Below are 21,448 nucleotides of genomic sequence, written 5' to 3' on the forward strand. Positions count from 1 at the left end.
ACCATAACCTCAGGGAATGTCATTCTGATTCAATAAGTTTTCTGGATTGCTGAGGATTTGCCCCCCCCCCCCTTAAACACCATCATTTTTATTTTTAATTTAACTATTTTGGATTTTAGTCTTTCTAAAATGTATTGCATATCTCCCTATCTTTTTAAACAGAGGATACTGAATCTAACTTTTCCTTTGCTTGATGACTTAGGGTCTCCACTATGAACACCAATTATTTTATTATGCTGTGAAATAGGAATGTCTTCAGGGGCTGTTTAAATGCATTGGTCTATTTACTATAACATTAAATAGCCCCAGATTGCTGGGCCTCTTTAGTTCTTATCTCTCATCTGTGCAGTTTTTCCCCCCATTTCCTTTCTTGCTGTCAGCTGTTAGTTCTTCCTCTAGTAACCCTGATCCTCCCCCATTCTGATTAACTGTTCCTAATCTACTGGAAGCTTAGAAACCAGATAACCAGGCCAATTGGAACTATTTGTAAACTAAAAATAAATAGGCTCTGAATGAGGGCCTGAGGAGCTTTTTTATGACTAAGGTTCATGAGCTATTACATAGACTTTGTGATGACTATTTGGCTGCCCCTTTTGCTTACTTTGTAGTTCCCAGCTGTGTTCTGGATTACTTAGTTCCAGATGAGTGAGTTGTTACTCCACATTATATTTATACTTAGTTACAGAAGGTGGTAGCCAGATCATATTTCCATCCCATGCAACTGACATTTGTCTTCATTTTTATGATTTCATAATCATTTAGCCATCAAGAAGCAATGTGATGTAGTGGAAAGGGGGGAGGAACTGAAGACAGGAATGCTGTGCCTCTGACACTTTAGCCGTGAGATGTTTTGTTTTCAGTAATGTCTGACTCTTCGTGACCCCATTTGGGGCTTTCTTGGCAAAGATACTTGACAAAGGTCTGCCATTTCCTTCTCCAGCTCACTTTACAGATGAAGAAATTGAGGTAAACAAGGTTAAGGGGCTTGCCCAAGGTCACACAGCTAGTAAGTGTCTGAGGCCAGATTTGTACTCATGGAGGTGAGTCTTCCTGACTCCAGGTCCTGTGATCTATCCACTTCACCACCTAGCTGCCCCAGGTATGTGACTATGGGCAATTCATTTAATCTCTCTGAGCTTCAGTTTTTTAATCTCCAAAACGGAGATAATTTCTGTAGCACTCGTTTCACAGTATTGTTGTGAGATTCCAATGAAATAATCACATAAAATGATTTGTAAATCTTATAGGGTTATGTGCCATCCATAGTTATTACTCAATGATTTATCAAAAGTTGATGGTTGGCACCATAATGGTAAGATCAACAGAAGCAATACTATCTGTCAGTGTACTATGGAGTGTAGGACAATAACCATAGATAGGGATAGGAAGGAAGGAAATAAGTATTTATTAAGAGCCTACTATGTGCCAGTTGCTTTACAGATATGATCTCATTTTAATCCTTACATCAACCCTGAGAGGTAAGAGCTATTATCATTCCCATTTTAAAGTTAAGGAAACTGAAGCAGACAGAGGTTGTCACTTGTCCAGGGTCATACAGCTAGTAAATATCTGAAGCCATATTTGAATTCAGGTTTTTCTGACTTCAGACTCAGAGACCTATCCACTGCTCCACTTACCTGGATAGTACTAAACTTGTGAGTTCATTGGGTTTAGGGAATTCCCAGGTGAGGAAGCTACTCCTATCAATGCTTGGTGACATCTTCATCGCAACCTATAATCTGAGGAAGTTGCCTAGAGCACAAAGAGATTAAATGATTTGCCCAGGGTCACATACCTGGTATGTGTGTGTGAGGAGCAGGATTTGCATCCAGGTCCTCCTGGATCAAAAGCCAGCTCTCTTTTCTATTAGGCTACACTGCCTCTCAATAGGAACCCAAACTACCTAGTTATGGCAATAAAGCAGTGAGGTGTGGTGGAAAGAGCACTCATCGTGTATCAGGGGACCTGAGTTCTAGTTTTGGTCCTGACATTAAACTTGCTATGTGGCCATGACAAAGTCACTAGCCTCTCAGAACCTCAGTTCTCTCATCTACACATAGGGGACAATAGTGCCTGTACCACCAACATTTTAAAAATGAGCAGGTTGAACTGAATGATCTTTAAGGCCTCTTCCAAGTGCTAAATGCTGTGATTCCATATTACCCGTGACTTATACAGTAATATTCTAGGAGTTCTGAATACTTTCTTGAAAAATCAGAGCCATCTCCTCATTTTACAGATAAGAAAAGTCATGGCCTATTATTGGAGAGAGCAGAAAACATGTTTGATGCTTCACTTTGTATTCCCTACAGCATCAAGCACAGTGCTGAGCACAAAGTAGCAGGAACTCAGTAAATATTTGTAGATCGATATAACAGTGTTTATGGCTCTTTCCTCCATGCCTTGTCTTTCATCTCATCAAAGGCAGAGGCCAATCTAATTCTGGTACATCATAGGGATTCAGATTTGGAGAGGGGAGAAGGTGCCAATAGTTATCAGGGTCCAAACAAACCCAGTCTGAAATATATAAGGCAAACCTACTTAGTTTGGCTTAATTCCAATATTCACAAATATTCTGGACGAGTATAAGGAGCCGAAGCCAACTGTGCATTGGACTGACCAAAATTTTCAAGGCCAAGGTGGAATTGAATAGAAGTCCATTTCTCCCACACCTTCTAACACTGAATCTCCCCTAATCTTTACCAGTACTCCTGGGTGTGTCCCATTTGTATCAATGGCACTCATTCTTCTGATTTCCTAAGTTCAAATCTCTACTTAGAAACTTAGAAATGACTCTCTGTTAAGGGTGTTGAACTAAGGTCCCTTTCAACTCAAACAATTCTATGATCCTATTGTCTATCAAGACAAATTTCCTCATTGTGGTTTCCCACAGCTGGCCCCACCCTGCCTGTCCAAACTATGTCCTTACAAGTGACCCAACCTCTCTGTACCTCAGTTTCCTCAATTATAAAATGGAGATAATAACAGCATCTACCCCACAGGGTCTCTGTAAGGATCAAATGAAATAATATTTGTAAAGTGCTTAGTACGGTGCCTAATACACCTTAGGTGTTTAATAAAAGATTGTTCCCTTCTTTTTCCCTACCAACCAATACCTCAACCCAATGAAGACCTATCTCCTTATTGTATATCACCTACCACACATATAGTAGGTGCAATTGTGGAGGAAGGATGGAGAAGTGGAATGTACACTGGGTTTGGTTCAGAAAGACCGGAGCTTATGTTCCAACACTTACTAGTTGTGTTACCATAGGTCATCTGTACAACAGGGATATTAAAAGTTGTACTACCTACTTATGAGGAAAGCACTTTATAAACCCTAGAGTGCGATATAAATGTGGTGTTATTATTTCTCCTGCTCATGCTGCTCTGGCCTTTTGTATGTGGTCCCTTCCTCATCACCAATCCAAATCCTACACTTCCTTTAAGGTTTGTGTCATACCCTACTTCATCCATAAAGTCTTCTCTAACTACTGTAGCCCACAATGATCTGTCTTTTCTCTGCATCCCTAAGTAAAACATTTATAATTAATTGCATATGGACTTTAACACTAAATTATGGACTGCCTTCATATTTGTGAGCTATTTCACCTATCTTCCCAACTCCACTGTAAATTCCTTGAGAACAGATACCATCCTTTCCCCTATTTCCCCAATCTTCCATAAATCCCAATAGTACTGTGCACAGGATCAGGATTTGATAAATATTTAGTAAATTGACTCAACTTAATCAAAACCAGTGAAGATTTAGGGAGGGCATGACAGAGGAAAAAATTATTCTATTCAGAGTCAGAATTCTGAGAAGAGTCAGATCCAGGGTCATTTGCCACAATGAGAACTTGTCACAAGGGCAACTAGAAGTTAAAGCATCTAACAACTAATGTCCCCTTCAGCTAAAAATCCTAGGCTACACCAACTAGGTCCAGCTGTGTCACTAACTAGGGAAGGAAATCATACCAACCCAGAGAGAGAAGGATCAAACTACACCCGGAGTCTTTAATGCAAGCATGTCAAATCTGACAAACCTGCCCTTTCTATCACCCTCAGGCTCTTTTCCCAACCCTGCCTTCTGCCCACCAAGAAAAAAATTTCCAAGTTTTGATAACCAGCCTTATAGACCACAAGAAAGGGAAATTGTATGGTATAATGGCAAGAACACTGGATTTGGAGTCAGAGGACCTGGGTTCTTTCATTTGCTAATTGTATGACCTTGGTCAAGTCACTTAACCTTTCTCGGCATCACTTTCCTCATCTGTAAAATAAGGGGTTTAGATGATGACCTCTGAGGTTACTTCCAACTTTAAATCTCTGCCTCAGACTGGATCTCTATTAAAGGGATAATGTATTTTCCCACCATATTTTGAAGCCATTCATTCTATTTCAAACCTCAGAGCAGCCAATGTACACTAAAGAACTCCTACCAGTAAGGATGTTCTTTGTGAGAAAAAACTAAGTAGACTTCAATTAATATATTTTTGTCCTGGTAGGATAAACTTCATTTATCTAAGGGAAGGGAGGGATAGAGTTTGTGGGACGTATTGATTTCTGATATATTGCACCTTTTGGTTATTTACACCACAAGATTCTGGTCTTTGGAGTATTAAATATTGGTGGAGGCAGAGGAGAAGATGGAGAGTCATAGAACTTTAGAGTTAGAAGAAAACAAAGATGTAATCCTGTTATTGTACAGAGAAGAAAATGGAGGCCAAGAAAGGTTGTAACTCCCCAAAGCCACACAGCTGGTTAGTGACAAAGGTAGGAGAAGACCCAGGTTTGCTGACTCCCAAGTTCAGTATTCAGCACTGACCCTCCAAAACTAAATCACAGAATGATATAAAATCCTAGAGCCTTAGGCACTCTCCTGCCCAGGAGATGTTTTCAGTTATCTTTGCCCCTAGTCAGGTAGGGCACATCCTCAGCTCTAAATGATCCCCCGTGATAAATGATTTGAGCTGTGGAATGTACTTGGAAATCTTCTGAAGCCTAGCTCAAATAAATCCTACTTCTCCAAGGGGCTTTATTCTCCAAAGACTCAGGTTGGTTGGGAGGAGAGGGGGTGGGTAGACTAAGATTCTGTAAGACCTAATCCCACAATTTATTATGATTCTTAAATGTCTGTGGAGTTGGCAGGGACAAGAGATTCACAGGACTATAAGAACTGAAAAGAAATTCCAACAGCAGCTAGAAAAATGCCCTCATTTTCCAGATGAGGAAACTGAGTCCCAGGGAGGTGAAAGGGACCTTAGTTGTTAGATCCATGAACTTTGGGCTGCCCTTGAGTCAAGCTCTCATATTGTAGGCAAATGATCCTTGACCTGACTTCTCAGAATTCTGACTGAATGTAATGGCATTTTCCTCTATATCATGCCCTCTCTAGATTGTTAAACCAAGCTGGGTTTCTAATCACTCCACCACACCAATCATACTGCCACCTTGGCCCTGGCTTGCTAAGGTCCTTCCCTACCCCCCCTCCCACTGGATTGTAGATAAAAGAGCACCAAATTGTTAAGAGGCTTCAGCTCACTCCCCCTCCACCAACAGGCTTCAGGTTCAGACTGAGTAGGCCTTCAGTCAGCCAACCCCAACCCCGCATAGTTGCAGTTCCTTAAGGCTTCCTCAGGGTCTGTGACCCCAAGAAAATTTCCTAGGAAGTAATCTGGAGTGGGAAGCTGGTGAGAGGAAGAGAGACAGTGAATGAAAACGGCTGCAAGGGAGGAGAAAGAGTGGTGAAAGCGTGGAAAAGTGTCTACCCCCCCCTTCCGTCCTCCCTCCATTATCCCTAGTCCCTAGGCATCTGGGTTAGGGCGCCAATAGCCTGACTTTTTCTTGTCCCTCCTCCCTGGCGTGGTTTTATCAGAGTGAGTCTTCTCCAAGACTCAGTCGTACCTGTAAACCCCAAAGGGAGGTGGCAGCCATCCACCTCTGGGAGAGTAGAAGACATGTCCCCTTTTTAAAGAATCCTCTTCCCAACACACACACACACACACACACACACACACACAGACGCCACCACAATGGCCCCTCCAAGGAAGAAATCCCAGATCCCCATGTGGCGAGGAGGAAGAAGAGGTGAAAATGAATCCTATAAACTAGAATTCACTGAAAACTGAACTTACCTGAGAACGAACTCAAGCGGCAAACTTGTTGGAAGGAATTCGAAGATTGAACAGAAACTTTGCCCCGAATTAAATTGGGAGGAGGAAATAGGAAGGAGAGTAAAACTCTCCCAAGGGCTTCTGATAGCCACTCGTAGTCCCCCAAAGTCTTAGATACCCTGCGACTGAGGAGGAGCCCAGACTGCAAGAGCGTCTCACCGCTGGCCCCAGTGGGGCAGGGGGAGTTTGCCGGCGGCAGCTAGAAGCCGGGCCCAGCCTCGGAGGGGGAATAAAGAGCGATTGTCAGAGGAAGAACAAAGGCGGTGACGGGAAAGAGTTGCGCCCCCCGGGGCACGGCCCTGAACTTGAACTTGTACTTGACATTTTGTCCGGGAGGCGGCGAGGGGTGGACCGGCTCCCGAGCTCGGTCTAGGGACTAGGGACAGGAGCTGTGGGTCTCAAATCTCTCTCCAAAGGGGACTTGATTCTGGGTTGGACGAAGGCTCTGCCCCTCCCCTTCCCAGTAGATGTTGAGGATCTCAAAGCGGCACTTGGGTTCATTGGGGTCCTTCCTTGTCCATTATCAGGAGTTCAGTGTTCCCCCTTTTTACTTCCCGACTCCTTCCCCTCACCTTTCCCCAGAGCCTCCGGAGGTCACTATGCTATCTCTGTGATAGTTTGTGTTGTGGCGTGTGTGTGTGTGTGTGTGTGTGTGTGTGTGTGGTGCTTTGAAGAGGGTTAAGAATTGGGATGAAGGTTTTGGGCAATTAGATGGGGAGGGGACTGTTGGGGTTGGTAACTAGGATGAAAGGTTGGGCCTGTTGGGGAGACTGAGAAGTTGAGGGGCGGGGGTAGAAGTAGTGGGAGGGAGGGGCCGGGAAGGCAGTGTGCAGACCGACCGCCCCTCCGGGTGCACCGGCTTCTGCCGAGGCCCGCTCGGGGCCAGATTCTCCGCACGTCGCGTCTGAGCCTGGCTCGACGCTATTCAGCCGCTAATTGAACGTTAATGGCAGGTGCAGATGAGGTCACTGGAACTGGCTTTTCTCACACATTTTTCATGCAAATCCACGAAACTCTAAACAAATTTGAATAAAAACCCCTTTGTGATCCCCGCCCCCACCCCCAATCCCTCTCCCGCCGGAGTTTCTGTCTCTTTCTTCCTGGGAGATGTGGCCTGGCGGGCTCAGGGTCTGGAGCCCGAGCCCGAGCCCAGGGCCTTGCAGGCGGTTATGTGTTGGGGGAGGGGGAAAGCGACCTGAGGAGGACCGAGCGGGGCAGGGTTTACCTCTAGGGGCGAGACATTCTCCCCGACCTCTGGTTCCAAGTCTTCTAGTGCGGTTTTCCTTTGGCGTCTCCCTTCCCTCGGTCCTCCGGTCCCTTGAAGCCAGGACACTTTTACCAGCCCTGGTCTTGTTCTGGGACAATGCCTAAGGCACCAGTGCTCCCCGTTCCTGTGCCGTGCGAGAATGGGACCGGTGTCCTGACTCCCATGCTGTCCAGTCCCCGATCTCTGACCACAGAGAAGGCTAAGAGCTAGTGAAACAGGCCTCTGGGAGCTGGTGGCAGGAGTGGGAGAATTTTATTTTGCTAGTTTTTTTCTATACTTAATCCTTCTTTACTTCGCCTTGTTCCCTACCAGCCACCACCCAACCACCCTACAGAGAATAAAACTCCACAGACTCTTCCCACTCTCCAAACTGTAGGAGGCCTAGCCAGGGGAGCTAGTATGTGCTTTGAGTATTTGCCACCATTCAAATCTTTATCCTTTGACCTCCCTCCTTGCCTGGGAGGGGTCTAGAGGGGTGCTTTATGAAGGAGAGGGTTCAAAGAGCACTTTGGTAAATCAACAACAACAAAAAACAAACAAACAAACAAAAAAAACCAAACAAACCATTTAACTGCCTCCATGTTGGTCTCATCTGGAATCTTGTCTGATGCTCCCCAACCCACCCCTCAACTGTCTGCACCCCTTGGATCAACTGCCCCTGAGGCCTATAAAATAAAAACTATTTTCTCAGTGCTTTATTGGATCTTTCCTGCTTTTTCCTTCTACCATGGGTAGCTGAAAGCCAATGGTTCATCACAGCACTCCTCCCAGGACTCAGATTCATGATGTCATCTTGGGTGGCCTTATACTACCTCTTCCCACCTCTTCTTATTCTCATTAAGTCTTTCAAATCTCTACTGTAGACATTTTAGTTATCCAGACTACATCCTTCCCCCACTAGTAACCAATTTCCCGTTTCTTGCTCAAATCAGTACTTAACCTTTTTTGGTTGAGCTGACCAGAAACACCATGAGCATTTGTTAGTCAAATACATGTTTATTTAAATCAGAGGATGTAATTGAAGGAAGATGGGAGGGAGTAAAAAGAGGTATTGGAAGAAGCAAAATTAGAGTGACAATAGAAAGGTACTCTGACTGCATCCTTTTCCCTACGTAGTGGTATGTGTAAGACAGTTCACTCCAAGGTCTAGGAGTATCTCAAAGGCTCTAAGAGAATAGTTTCCACATAGGGTCCCCAATGTCCCAAACCAGGACTGAGGTCTCAGCTGTTGTCCAAACTTCACTGCCATTTCTATGTAAACTTGACCTCTCTTTGAGGAGCTCCTCCGGCCCTTATCAGCATTTCCTTATTCTCATCCTCTTCCAAACCGTCCACTGGCTTCCATATGCTGAGCATCTTCAGAAAGTGCACTTCTGCAGCTCCACTGGGCTTTACTCCAGGGTCTCCTCTTCTTCCCAGTATCAGCTGCTCAGCAAGGCCAGTCCTTTGTCCCACTCCTGGGGACCTGTCCCATCAGAAATCTGTGAGGAGGGAACATCAAGTGAGCTACATGAACCGCATAGGTAACCTCTATTCCCTATATAGATTCTTCTCTATGAAACTCTGACCTCCATTTCAGCTTAGCATCAGGAATTGTAAAGAAATGGGATTCTTAGTGAAGCTGGTAACAGGATAGGTATATTCATCACTGAGTGACACATCATTTGAATAAGTAGTTAGTGATTATATAAGTGTGTGTGCGCTCAGGATGGGGTGTGTATGTGCCAAAGACCAGGTCAGTATCTGGCAGCCAGATTGGGTAAGACCAGGGAGAAGATGTTAAAGATACCATTAGGATAAATTCAGATCCAGAGTCAGTGAAGTATTTGAGGAAAAAAAGCCACAACCATTTTGGCTGGAAATTGGTATGGATCCATGCTCATGGTGGTGCCACACCTTGTGATGTGTCAGCCAGCCTCTAGGTAACAACCATCAGGGAACTAGGTAAATTAGATCAGCATGTTTAAAGCTACCCAATGAATCTACTGGTCAGATTATTTTTACAATTTAAGATTCCTCCTACCCTTCATATCATATGTAGTTTAATTCTTCTCTTCCAAATGAACCACTGCAAAATTCACCTGAATTGGAGAGTGATGGGGGAGGGAAGATAGGTCTAGTGTCAAGACATCCAATATAGTTTCAGAAGTTTGTGAAGGAATAAGTAACAGAGAGTAGGGTAGAACACTGAGCTATAGTTTAGGCAGGTTCAATTTATTAGTGAGGGAGATAAAGCTGTAGTGAAATAACACAACTTTAGAACAGATTTTCTTCCATTCGGATAGATTTTGGAGTGTGATCCATCACCCTGGGAAAGCCAAAAGTTTCTAGCTGGATCTCAACTTGTGTCTTCACAGGACTTGCTAATTTAGTTGTGTGTGTGTGTGTGTGTGTGTGTGTGTGTGTGTGTGTGTGTGTGTGAAAAATATGTGTTAAACAGTGTGTTTCTATGAGTCACTGGTCTGATGAGAAATCCTGTGTACCTCCTCGCCTGGGCTATCCAATCTTCTTCCCCACATAGGGGAAGAAATAACATCAGACAGATGTTTACTCATTCCCAGAGCTTCCCAAAATCCTGTGAGGTCAAATCCAAACTACTTACCCTGGCAAAGTCCTGTACAGCTTGGTCCTATCTTAACTATTCATCTGCCTCTCCCAATACTTCTCCATATCTTTTCTCATTCAATTTACTGATTTGGAATTCTATCCTCATTTCCACCACTACCAGTTCTTCTCTGCCTATCCTTTAGGGATCATCTCAAGTTCTGTTTCCTTCATGGTGCCTTCTCATAACTTTAGACAACATTTTATAGTTCTCTTCCTACCTACCTACCACAGTGGTGCTGTCTGGAATCATAACCCTTTAGCATTTGGATTAGATTCAGTTTAGTAGCTGACTGTACACTCTCATAGACATTTTTTAATGTTCACTAGACTTAAGATCCTAGGTTTAGAGCTAGAAGGGACCTCTGAGGTCATCTAGATCTAGTCCTGTTCCCTCAATTTAAAATTGAGGAAACTGAGGGCCAGAGAGGCTAAGGGATTTGCTCAAAGTCACACCAGTTACATAAGTGGCCAGGAATTTAACCAAGTCCTTGGACTCCAAAGTCAGCACTCTTTCTGCTCCACTGGATTGTCTTTCTATAAAAGACTTCAAATGACTCAGCCAGGGAATCATGCTTTAATCACCTCTGACACCTAGCCCAGTGTAGGATGAATAGTAGGTGCTCACTGAAGACTTACTAGATATAATTAAATTAAGTGAAAGTGAGGTGGACTAATATCATTTTCCAAAAATTCTCCTTAGAGAATCCATCTAATGTACTGGGGACTTTCTTCTGATTCTTTTAATCTCTTGGAGATATTAACATAGCACTTGGACTGTCCATCTATTGTCGTGACTAACCCACTTTGTCATTCTGACAAAGAGGTGATGAACTAATATGCAGAATTAAATATACATTTTTGGACATGGCAAATATAGGAACAGTTTTGTTCAATTACGTTTATTTGTTGCAAGGATTTGAAGTTTTTCCAGTGGGGGAGGGAGGCATAAGGAAGAGAAAAATATTTGATGATTGAAAAAAAATTGATGTTAAAAAATCTATCATAACAGCCTGAGGCTGTAAAATAGGATGGAATGTGACCTTGAAATTGACTCTTACAGTGGCTTTAGAAAAAAAAAAAACAACAACTAGCTCTTAAATATTTTGGAAGTCAACAATGTCTTTTTTTCCCTGAAAGATATCTATTTTTTTAAAGTTTCAAATCAAGACTTTCTCTTCTCTTTCTGGGCATTCTGTTTTATATGTGGTTCTTAGCATGTATAATGCAAATGATAAAGGGAAGGGTAGAAGTTTAATGTTTTGAGTGTATGCCAGAAAGATGAGAACTTGAGGCATTGAGAAAGAACTTTGGACTAGGAGCTGGGAACTAGTCCCAATTCTTAACTGTTATGTTCTTGGGTAAGCTCATTTATAGCTCTGGACCTTACTTTCCTCATACATAAAATAAGGCTGTTGGACAATATCTCAGGTTTTTTCAACTCCCAAACTCCTTGGTTCTAAATTATCGCTCATAAAGCTGGAAAGGGCCTGAATGATCATCTCAAAGACTTCATCCAATCAACTCCCTAATTTTGCAGAAGAGGGAACAGGCTTAGAGAGGTTACATGACTTATCCATGGTCATGTAGCTAGTTAATTGCAGAATTGGGACTAGATCCTAGGTTTTCCTACCTGGTCCTCTCACACCCCAGGCCAGTGCACCTTTGGATTATGGAAGTTACATCATTCCCTTCCAAGGGCAATTAATGGGGATTGGCAGGCAGGAGGACCACTTCTGCTGGATGAGAGTTAGAACTGGAATACTTTACTGTAATTTCCTATTTTCTCAGTTTCCTCATTCCCACTGCCCTTAGAAATTTTCTCAGATGACAAAAAAAAGTAGGTTAAGATACTCATTGCAGTAGTAGTAGACACCCAGTAGTAAAAGCAGCACTGGTCTAGACCTGAGTCCTTGTCACAGAGTCATAGTTTTAGAACTTGAATAGACCTTATGGGTCATCCAATCCAATTCTGTTATTCTGCAGCTGAGGAAACTGAATTTCAGGTAGGTTAAGTATAATATGCCCCACCCCAAATTTTCATTCTGTGTCGTACTGCAAAGCAAAGGACTGTGTTTAGATACTGAAGGAGATCCAAAGTTTAGCCGAGTTAAGGAACCTCCTTTTAAGGAGTTTACAACCTAGTTAACATTGGAAGGACTCAGGCCTCTATTCCACGTCAACTCCTTTCCCGGATGTGATCTTCGGGAATCTCTGAAACCTTAGTTTCCTCAGCTGTAAAATGAAGAGGTTGTATGGGCTGATCACTAACCTTTCTTTCAGCTTTAACCGATAAATCTATGCTTTACAAACATCACTAGCCCAGTTATCTGCGTTCCACAGGTTAAGGGCAACATCTCCTCGCGGCTCCCCCTGGCGGCTTCCTGAGGTACCAGAGTTAGGTGAGACCCTGTGCACCTAGCTCCTAGCTCCTAGCTCCCAGCTCCTTGCCCTCCACCTTCCCTCTCCCTCAGTCTTTCTCCGATGCAGATCGAGCGACCCCGGGCCAGGAATGTGGCACCATAGTACACTGCCCGAGGATCTAGCTGCGGACAGACTGGGCGATCATCCGGGGTGGAGGTCCAGCCTAATAGAGAGCTCTGTCCGCCCGCGCCCTGCTGCTATTCATGCCCTTTAGGGAGGGGGGAGGGGAGTGGCCAAGTCCTGCCCCTCTCGCCACGCCAAGCATCCCAACACAACGCCAGGCCCCGGGAGCAGCTTTCCGGACAATTTAATCCCTCTGGGGTGTTACGGGGCCATGCGTGGCCGCTTTCTTTCTCTCCTCCTTTCCTTTCCACCCTTTCTCTTAGACAGTCTCCTTTGAATTCTCTGATATCTCTCTTTTTCTCTGTTCAGACACATGCTGCTTATGCAAATACTCGGCTCTCACAGCTCCCTCCCTGGCCTCGAATTCAGCCCCAAAGTTGTGCTCTCACACACACCCCTACCCCCCCCCCCCCCCCATGACACTTCAATAGGGTCGGAGGGAGTGCAAGCTTTAAAGTAATACATGTGGCAATGGGAGCAGGATTCTCCTACCTATCTGTACCCAAAGAGTATGGCAACATTCCCCTACAAGGTGGTGGAGCTTCATTTGGACTCTGGGGACCTCATACAAGGAATGGGATCTCCCCAAATAGATGTCTCATAGGAAAGAAAAAACTTAATGAACCTGGAAAACTTGGACCTGACAAAGTGGAACAATCTCTGCAAATTATGTCAATTCTTATAATGCCCCCTCACTAGGGAATTTCCAGTGGTGGCTCTATTGCCTATTCAGCCCAGAAGTACCTACAGAAAATTCAAAACGCACAGCTTGCCCCATAGACCATTAAGTAAATGCCGAATTGCTTTCTGGGGTACCCTCAGCCTGGTCATAACTATCATTATAAACTTCTTGAGGGTAGCGATCTTCCCTTGCTTACCTTTATTATGTCTCTTTGCCCCCAACACCACAAAGGCTACCGCCGGGCATTTCAATTACTATACAATACTTGAAAAGGTACAAGTTTGTAGGTATGAATACTCACTCCACCAATGCAGATCACAAGCCCTCTATGCTTTATAAGACAGTTTTATGAGTTGCTATGGATCCCTCTAGGAATAATAATAATAGCTAGCATTTATATAGTTCTTCAAGGTTTGCAAAGCACTTTACATATATTATCATCTCATTTGATTCTCACAACAACATCCTGTAAGGCAGGTGCTATTTTTATTCCCATTTTACAGACGAGGAAACTGAGATTGAAAGAGGTTAAGTGACTTGTCTGGAGTCACACAGCTAGTATATTGAACTCAAGTCTTTGTGACTCCAAGTCCATCCTTCTATCTACTGTGCCACCTAGCTTCCTCGAAAAAAAAATCACCGATGGCCATCTTTCTGGTGATGACCCCCTTGGAACTCAGCTAGGCTGATCTTGGACAGAGACCCACAGTCATTTGGTTGAACTTGACATTACTCATCTTCCACTGATATGGCCTTGGACATAGGGTCATCTTCATGCTGCCATGAGACATTGTGGAGGACTTTAGTGGAGGTGGAATTATATCCAGCATTTTGAGTAGTCTGGACATTAATTTTTTTATTGAATAAATGATCATCAGAGAGCATTTGGGTGCAGTATGTTATGATGCTGGATGAAGTGGGTTAGCACATCATTAAAGGTTTATCATCCTAGATAAACAATAGTGACAAAGATGGATATTTAAGGAACAGACACAATGACAGACACAATGAAAATTATCACATTTTACAAAAAATAGTCTTCCTGGAGAGGCTTTGAGACTGGGTGACTCTCCAGGGATAGTGTCAATGGGAGTTTCTTTTCTAGGGTCTCTGTAGGCAGATGGCACAGGGATGCCCTGAGAGGATGATATCCTGAGGGCTAGAGTCAATCAAGGGGCTGAAGGGGTCTTGGGATCTGAGGGAGACAGTGGTCAGTCTGGCTGGGTCTCTAGCTTGAATAATTCTCTGCAGCCATTGTTTCCTGCCTGCCTTGCCTCCTTAGGAGGGTGTGGGGGGGGGAGTTTATGCAGAGGGATGTGGAGAGGGGGTGGGCAGCTTTCACCAAAGGCACCCAGGAATGTGTCACAAGGGGGAAGAGAAAGAAAAAAAATGCAAGAGAGACAGGACGTCAAGGACCCCTGACTAATGAATAGCAAGTTTGCCCTTGAACCTCACTGGGCTTTGCCATTCCCAGGCTCAGAACAAGAGCCGAGACGTGTCTGAGCCCAGCTGCAGGGGGACCGGGCTATGGTTCATCTCAGACACTTTGACAGGCTGGGTCCTTTCCCTGCATAGCTCAGATCTGCCTAACGGCTCCCCTGGCAACAGCACAGTGGTGCAGCTAGGGCCCAGGCCCTGCCTGCTGCATACTGAAGTGAGGAGGGGGAGGAGGCAGAGGAAGAAGAGGAAGAAGAGGAGGACAGCTGGGGAGGGGATGCTGTACACGAACTAGAGGCTATGAACCCTGGAAATCCAGAGCCCTTTGCATTAGGGACCTCCCAGGGTTTTTCTGCTGATACTTCTATGAGCAGTCAGTCAGTCAGTGCCCTAGAGATCTCTTTAGTTTTACATCCCTATGACATAGACTTAGCCAAAGCATTGCCTTGTACTTCTGAGCCATCCAGGCACAGGCACACAGACATGGACAGAAACATGGATAGGAGAGATGAAAGTCAACCCCAGGTCAGAGGCTGAGTGGACATTTGGAGATTTTATGGAATTGAACCTTAGGGGAACTTCCCAAGTCAGGTGCCTCTCCCCTAGAAAACACTAAAAAAAAAAAGTATGAGTTACAGGTTGTAAGAAATTCCATTTACATACCTCTCTATACAAATTATGCATCCATGTATATTTCTAGGTGTTTTAGATTCAAGAAGATCCTGATCAAAGATATTTAGTATTTTGTCATTTATTGGTGACAACCAAAGCCCTTTGTGACTTTCTTTTGTTTTTGTTTTTCATTTTTAGATCTAGCATGAGTTCAACATTCCTTCCTCACAGTGCCTTTTGTTGTGAGCTCAACTGAATTATGATATACTCTGGGAATGGGGAAGCCCTGGTCATGCTCCCTGGCCTCTTCAGGACTTGGGCCATAATTAGACCAGGGATTGCCAGTAAGGTGTACCAGAGAAGAGACTAGGGGAATAATAACACTTGGGGCCCAAACTAAGCAACCTAGGCACTCACCACAAGCACACACACAGGCAGAGGAGGTATCTGCAGCAACGGAAACAGCACTAGCCTCAAAATTAGGAGATTTATATTCCAAGTCTCAACTGTACCACTTACTAGCTGAGTGTGTGACCTTGAGCAAGAAATGTAGTCCCTTGTAGCCTCAGTTTCCTCACCTGTAAAGCAGGGAATGTTTCCCCCTACCTTGCAGGATTTGCTGTGGGGATCCAATGAGACATTGCAAGGAAGGCATTTTGTAATGGAAAGGAGTTGTATGTTATTTACTAATTGTCATTATTCCCCCTTTCAATTCTTCATGGTCTGGGGGATCTAACAGGGGAAAGCACTTAGCTTCTAGTCTTGGCTTTGTTGTGCTCACAAATTGTGACCTTGGCAAGTCACTTCATACCTTTATGCTTCATTTTTTTTTTTAGTAAAACAGGAAAAAAAAGCTGTTCCATAATGCTTCATGGGGACAATCTGAAGAAACAGAAATAATATATGTGAAAGAGCTTTGAGCTCTTGGGAAGAAAGATGTCCTATAAATCCGATTCAGGTGTTATTAGGGCTGAAAGTAAGTATTACTGCTCTCTGGAGAATGGAGGGGGTGGGGAAGTGGGAAAAGGACCTGACAGCTCTTCTCAGATTGTACCGTGACCTCTCTAGCAAAATAGCTCTGAAATCCATGTAGCCCCAAGTCCTCTAGAAGTGGTTTTAAAAAGTCACATATACCTATTTAATGATTTCTGCCTTTGGAGAACTCAGTAATAGTATAGTGATTCTATATTCTATCGAATAAACTTCCCAGCTTCACCTTCACCAACTGAAAGTCAAAGCCCAACACTGACAACTCTTATGGCTGTGTGATCAATAGTGAGTTCCTAGTGTAGGAACTATCCTTGTGTAGGAACTATCCAAGTATTATTCTCCCATGTTTATAACAGAGCTTAGTATTCAGTGTAAGGTTTTGAATCCCTGGAGTAAACAGTGACTCCAGTTCCAAAAAGCCAAGAAATTACGGCCAGCAGTTACACTTTCCCAGAGTGTGGCCCAACTCAGCTGAGTTCCATAAAAAAAAAAAAAAAAGTAGTTTGGAAAAAGGCTGTTGGGCTTATTCTAAAACTACAAATGGAGGGACAAAGGCAAACACCATCTCAGCCAAAAGAAGAAAGAAAGGCATCTGGATGTGAGGTACCCTGTGTAAAATAGTTTGCTTTGCTAAACCAGGATCTCCCCTAGGGCTTAATCTATTCAGGCATTTTTGTAGGATATCTATAATCCAGAAAGACTTTGACCCAAAAGGTCAAAGAAGCTGAACTTGGCTAGAATATTATTCAAGACTCTAGTGAATCTCTTCTCTATGCCTGATCAAAGATCATATCTTTATCCAGGAGGAAGGAAAGACCAGACTTGTATCTGCTGACCTACCAGTCAGTCAAGTGTCTGCACTGGCCTTTTTAAGAAAGAAAAAAAAATAAGATAACAAAGATAAAAGGGATTAAAATGAGTCAGTGGGCTATAGGAGAAGAACCTTTACCAATATACAATTTCAGGGAGGCTAGGAGGAGGATATATAGGGAGGAAGGAATGGGTGTGGCTCTCAGATCATAAAATCTAACTCTTATTTATATTTTATATTAATTAAATTATATTATATATTATTTACAACCAAGGAAGCAACAGAAATCCAGAGAAGTAAGTGATTTGTCTGAGGTTATGTAGGAAGTTATTGACACAGCTGGGACTGGAATCCAAATCTCCAGACCTCCATTCTAGTTTTATTTCTTTAACTATACCTATGCCGTATTGCTTTAGTCACATAGGAAAGGATATCTTATACCACTGAATGAGAAAATCAAGCTAAATGAAACAACTACAACTACAGAGAACCCTAGACAGAGAAAATGCTTCAGAGAGAATAATGGTGGCCAAGGAGGATCTTACTTGTCGAGAATGTAATGGAAAACTATTACTCCTTAAGATCTCAAAGCCCTTCTCATACATTACAGTATTCCATCCATTCACTCACCATCTCTAATAGAATGCAGATATCATTAAGTCCATTTTGCTAAGAAAGTAAGGCACTGGAAAAGCTAAGTGACCTAAGCATCCAACAGTAATTCAATGATGGGTGATGGGAGTAGAAGAGAGTTCCTCAATCCCTGGTTCATTCCCTTTGTCATTAGCCTTTGTGTGAGAATGGAGAAGCCACTAGTGATAGAAAGACAGAGAGAGGAAAAGTGCTAAATTCCCCAAATCAGGGGTGTCCCTCAGACAGGAAGCAGCCTGTCTGGTAGTAGGATAGCCACAGTCAGGGCCAAGTAACTATCTACAACAACAGGAGTTCTTAATTGCTTTTGTGTCTTGGACTCCTTTGGCAGTCTGTGAAGGATATGAGTTTCTTCTCAGAATCATTTTTTAAATGCATAAAATAAAGTCCATAAGACTACAGAAGAAATAAATTGTAATGAAATACAACTATCTCTCTCTCTCTCTCTCTGCCTATCTTTCTAAACAAGTTCACAGATCTCAGGTTAAGAGCCCCTGTAGGAGGTTGTTACACCTAAGGGCTTCTTCCAGATGCCAGCATTTTGTCTGTATACATTGAAGCAACATCTATAGGACAAGTACTAGCACCTCTTTTCCAACATCATTCAATTATTCCAGACTCTGCCTTCTTTCACAACCTATGTTTTAGAACATTGCTGTTTTATAAAGGGACAAAAGACCTTTCAACAAGAGGAAAGCATCAGTGTTCAGGAACCCACCTCAAATATTGCCCCAACCTCTCCTTAGAAGGGTTGGGACTCTGGAAAAGGCTGTCTTGAGCAATGGGTGCCACAACAAGGCTGATGCTATGGAGGAGCTTGACTCAACTGTCTATGGGTAGGAATATGTACATGAATCACAGGAGTGTAGAAATAAACATGACCTCAGAGGTCATCTAGTCCAATGTCCTTATTTTTACAGATAATGAAAAGGACTAAGAGAGGTTGCCAGAAATCATACAGAGAATAGTAGAACCTAGACTAGAACCCAAGTCTCCTGGCTTCCAGTTCAGTTCTCTACTGTATAAGTCAAATATATTAAGGGCAAACCTCACATGAGTGAAAGAGGATTGACATTTAGAAAGGAAACAGCTTTCCCCAGAATCTCTGAGGTTTCCAAGAATTCCTTATGGAATCCTTCATAGTGGAAATGGACATAGAAACCTAGTCACATTCTGCTTTTGATAAAGGATCCTTTTCTATCAGTAATTCCACATTCTTTAAAGTGAAACTGGGATGGGTCTGTTCAGAACACAAATGAGAGACTTAAAAACTATTCTGTCTCCAACAAACCTAGTGATACTGATTGGCTGAAGTTACTCTGTCTTCTTTGGTTAGACAAGTTTGGACTAAATAATTTCTACCCTTCCAGCTCTGGCATTCTATAATTCCAATAAGAAAGTCAGATGTTGATGAAGGTGAATGATCTCTATGAACCCAAAAGATTCAGTATCAGAATAATTATAACTGCACTGCACACATTGCTCTCTCCACCCCCATTCCTCCACCCCACCCCACCCCTTTGAATTCTATACAAAGGCTTTTGGAGTTTGCTCTTACTTTTGAAAAATATTCTGGGTTCTCTCAGGCTATGATAGTTGACTTATTTGACCTATGACATTTAACATTTGACCCAGAGCTTTACTGCTCTGAGGATCTACTTTCCCCCAAGCTGTATCTTTTCAGGTATCCCTAAAACATTTGCCCCCACTGTCCTAACATCTCTGTGTCTTTGCTACAATAGGATCATTAGGAGTTCAAGTTTGAAGGGACCTTTGAGGTAATCCAATCTGACAACCTCATTTTTCTAGATGAAGATGCCTTAGATTGGGTTGAAAATAATCCTATGCTCCCCCTCTTTAGAGACAAGCTTATGGAATCCTGATAATTGATCTATAGCAAGCCAAAGTTAATACCTCCTTTGAACATCTCAATGATAGAGCTTCACTGGCAGGGTTTCTCATAATTCTGGCTCTCAATAAAGAGCTGCCTGAGGTGTGGCTTTCTGGGGAAAGTGCTTGGGAGTGAATAGGCAAAGAGACAGCTGGACCATGCAGTGTGTGAAACATGATGAAATGGTGAGGCTATGAGTTCCAAACTTCATTCCACGATGACCTTAAGTTTCTGAATTTTTCTGGGCTACTTCCCCACAGGACTGTTGTAGGGAGGATAGACTCAGGTATGGTGGTGAAGAGAAGGGTGAATGGGGGTGGGGGTGAGGCAAGTTGAAGAATACTTCCTTCAGTACCTGAATGGCAGATTCCTGGATGGTAACAGATAGTAGCAGAGACAGGATATGGGCCAGAATAGGTAAGAGCTGTGGTCTCCTTAATGCTTGCTGTCACAGGCCATGGAAGAACCATCTGCACCATGCCCAAGGGCTCCACATTTGACTTTGGGGATGATTCCTCCCTCCTCTCCCTCACCCATTTCATTCCCTGAGGCCTCCTATTGGATAGTTATCATTCTGCAAACAAATCAGCCACCTGGCCCCTCTGATAATCCTTTTGAGAATTTTCTATCATCTCATCTTTTTCCTAGCCTCCTCCAGTATTAAGTTCAAGCTCTTTTTGACATCCTTCTTCTCAACCTTTGGTCCCAGTTTCTGTCTTCTGGTTCTCTGTGTCTCAGTCTCAGCTGACCCACTCTGAATTTCAACTTCCTGACTCCTTAGGAATACCTGGGCTGCCACTTAGTTCACCATATCCCAATACCCTCAGTTTCTATCAGTGCTCACCAAGTTATGTTTGTTGTTCTGGGACCCAGATCCTGTCAGAAGCATTATCCCTTTTATACATAGGGGAAACTGAGTCAGAGGGAAGGAGTAGCCCATTATCAGAAACAAAGTGCAGAAACCAGGTAACCAACCTCCCAGATCCAGGCCGTGGCTACTAGGCCTTTCATCGGTTCCTTGTGAAAAGAGATAAATTCAGGATAATCTGGAAGCTTAGTGACTCAGAGTCTTATTATAATTCGGGCCAGGGGCTCAGCATATTGTGGGGGTTAGGGATGGGGAGAAACTGCTTCAGTCCTCCAAGTCTCAGCTGTCAAGCAAGAAACCTCAGCGAAGCAGAAAGAGACATGACACTAGATGCTTAATTTCGGTAATTCTCCCCTTTCCCTACCTTCCCCCACCCCCGACCCAAATCACACAAAGAGCGAGGGAATGAGCGGCTGCACCCCATCCGCCCATGCCCCAGCGCTCTGGCTCCTGCTCCAGCACTGAGCCTCGGCTGCTGGTCCGACCCGGCCGCCCTGGGAGGTAGGGGAGCTGCGATCGGAATATGATTCCCCGGCTTTGCGTGCTGCTCCGCCAGCCGAGTGCGACTCTAAAGCTCCCCTGTCACCTCAGTCAAGCTGCTACCGGCCCACCCCCGGATAACCGCGCTGATCTCTAGATTAAGGAACCCAAAGCGGCAGCTGAGACGGCTCACCCAGGCGGGGAAAGGGAGTGGGGCAAAGTCTCCTAAGATTCAGCCCGGAGCCCCTCCCACGAACTCCCCTTGCCTAGCTGCTCAACTCTTCAATCCCCAACAGCCTCCCCACTCTGCACTTCCCCCCCACAGTCTCCAACTCTCAGTGCCTTCCTCAGTCTCCCAGTCTCAACGCCCCCTCTAGCCTCCCTCTTAGCACCTCCCCCAATCTTCCACTCTCAGCAACCCTTCGCCTCCCC

The sequence above is a fragment of the Vombatus ursinus genome, unplaced genomic scaffold (assembly GCF_900497805.2).
Source record: "Vombatus ursinus unplaced genomic scaffold, bare-nosed wombat genome assembly UNPS02009205.1, whole genome shotgun sequence".
In the NCBI taxonomy this organism is placed as follows: domain Eukaryota; kingdom Metazoa; phylum Chordata; class Mammalia; order Diprotodontia; family Vombatidae; genus Vombatus; species Vombatus ursinus.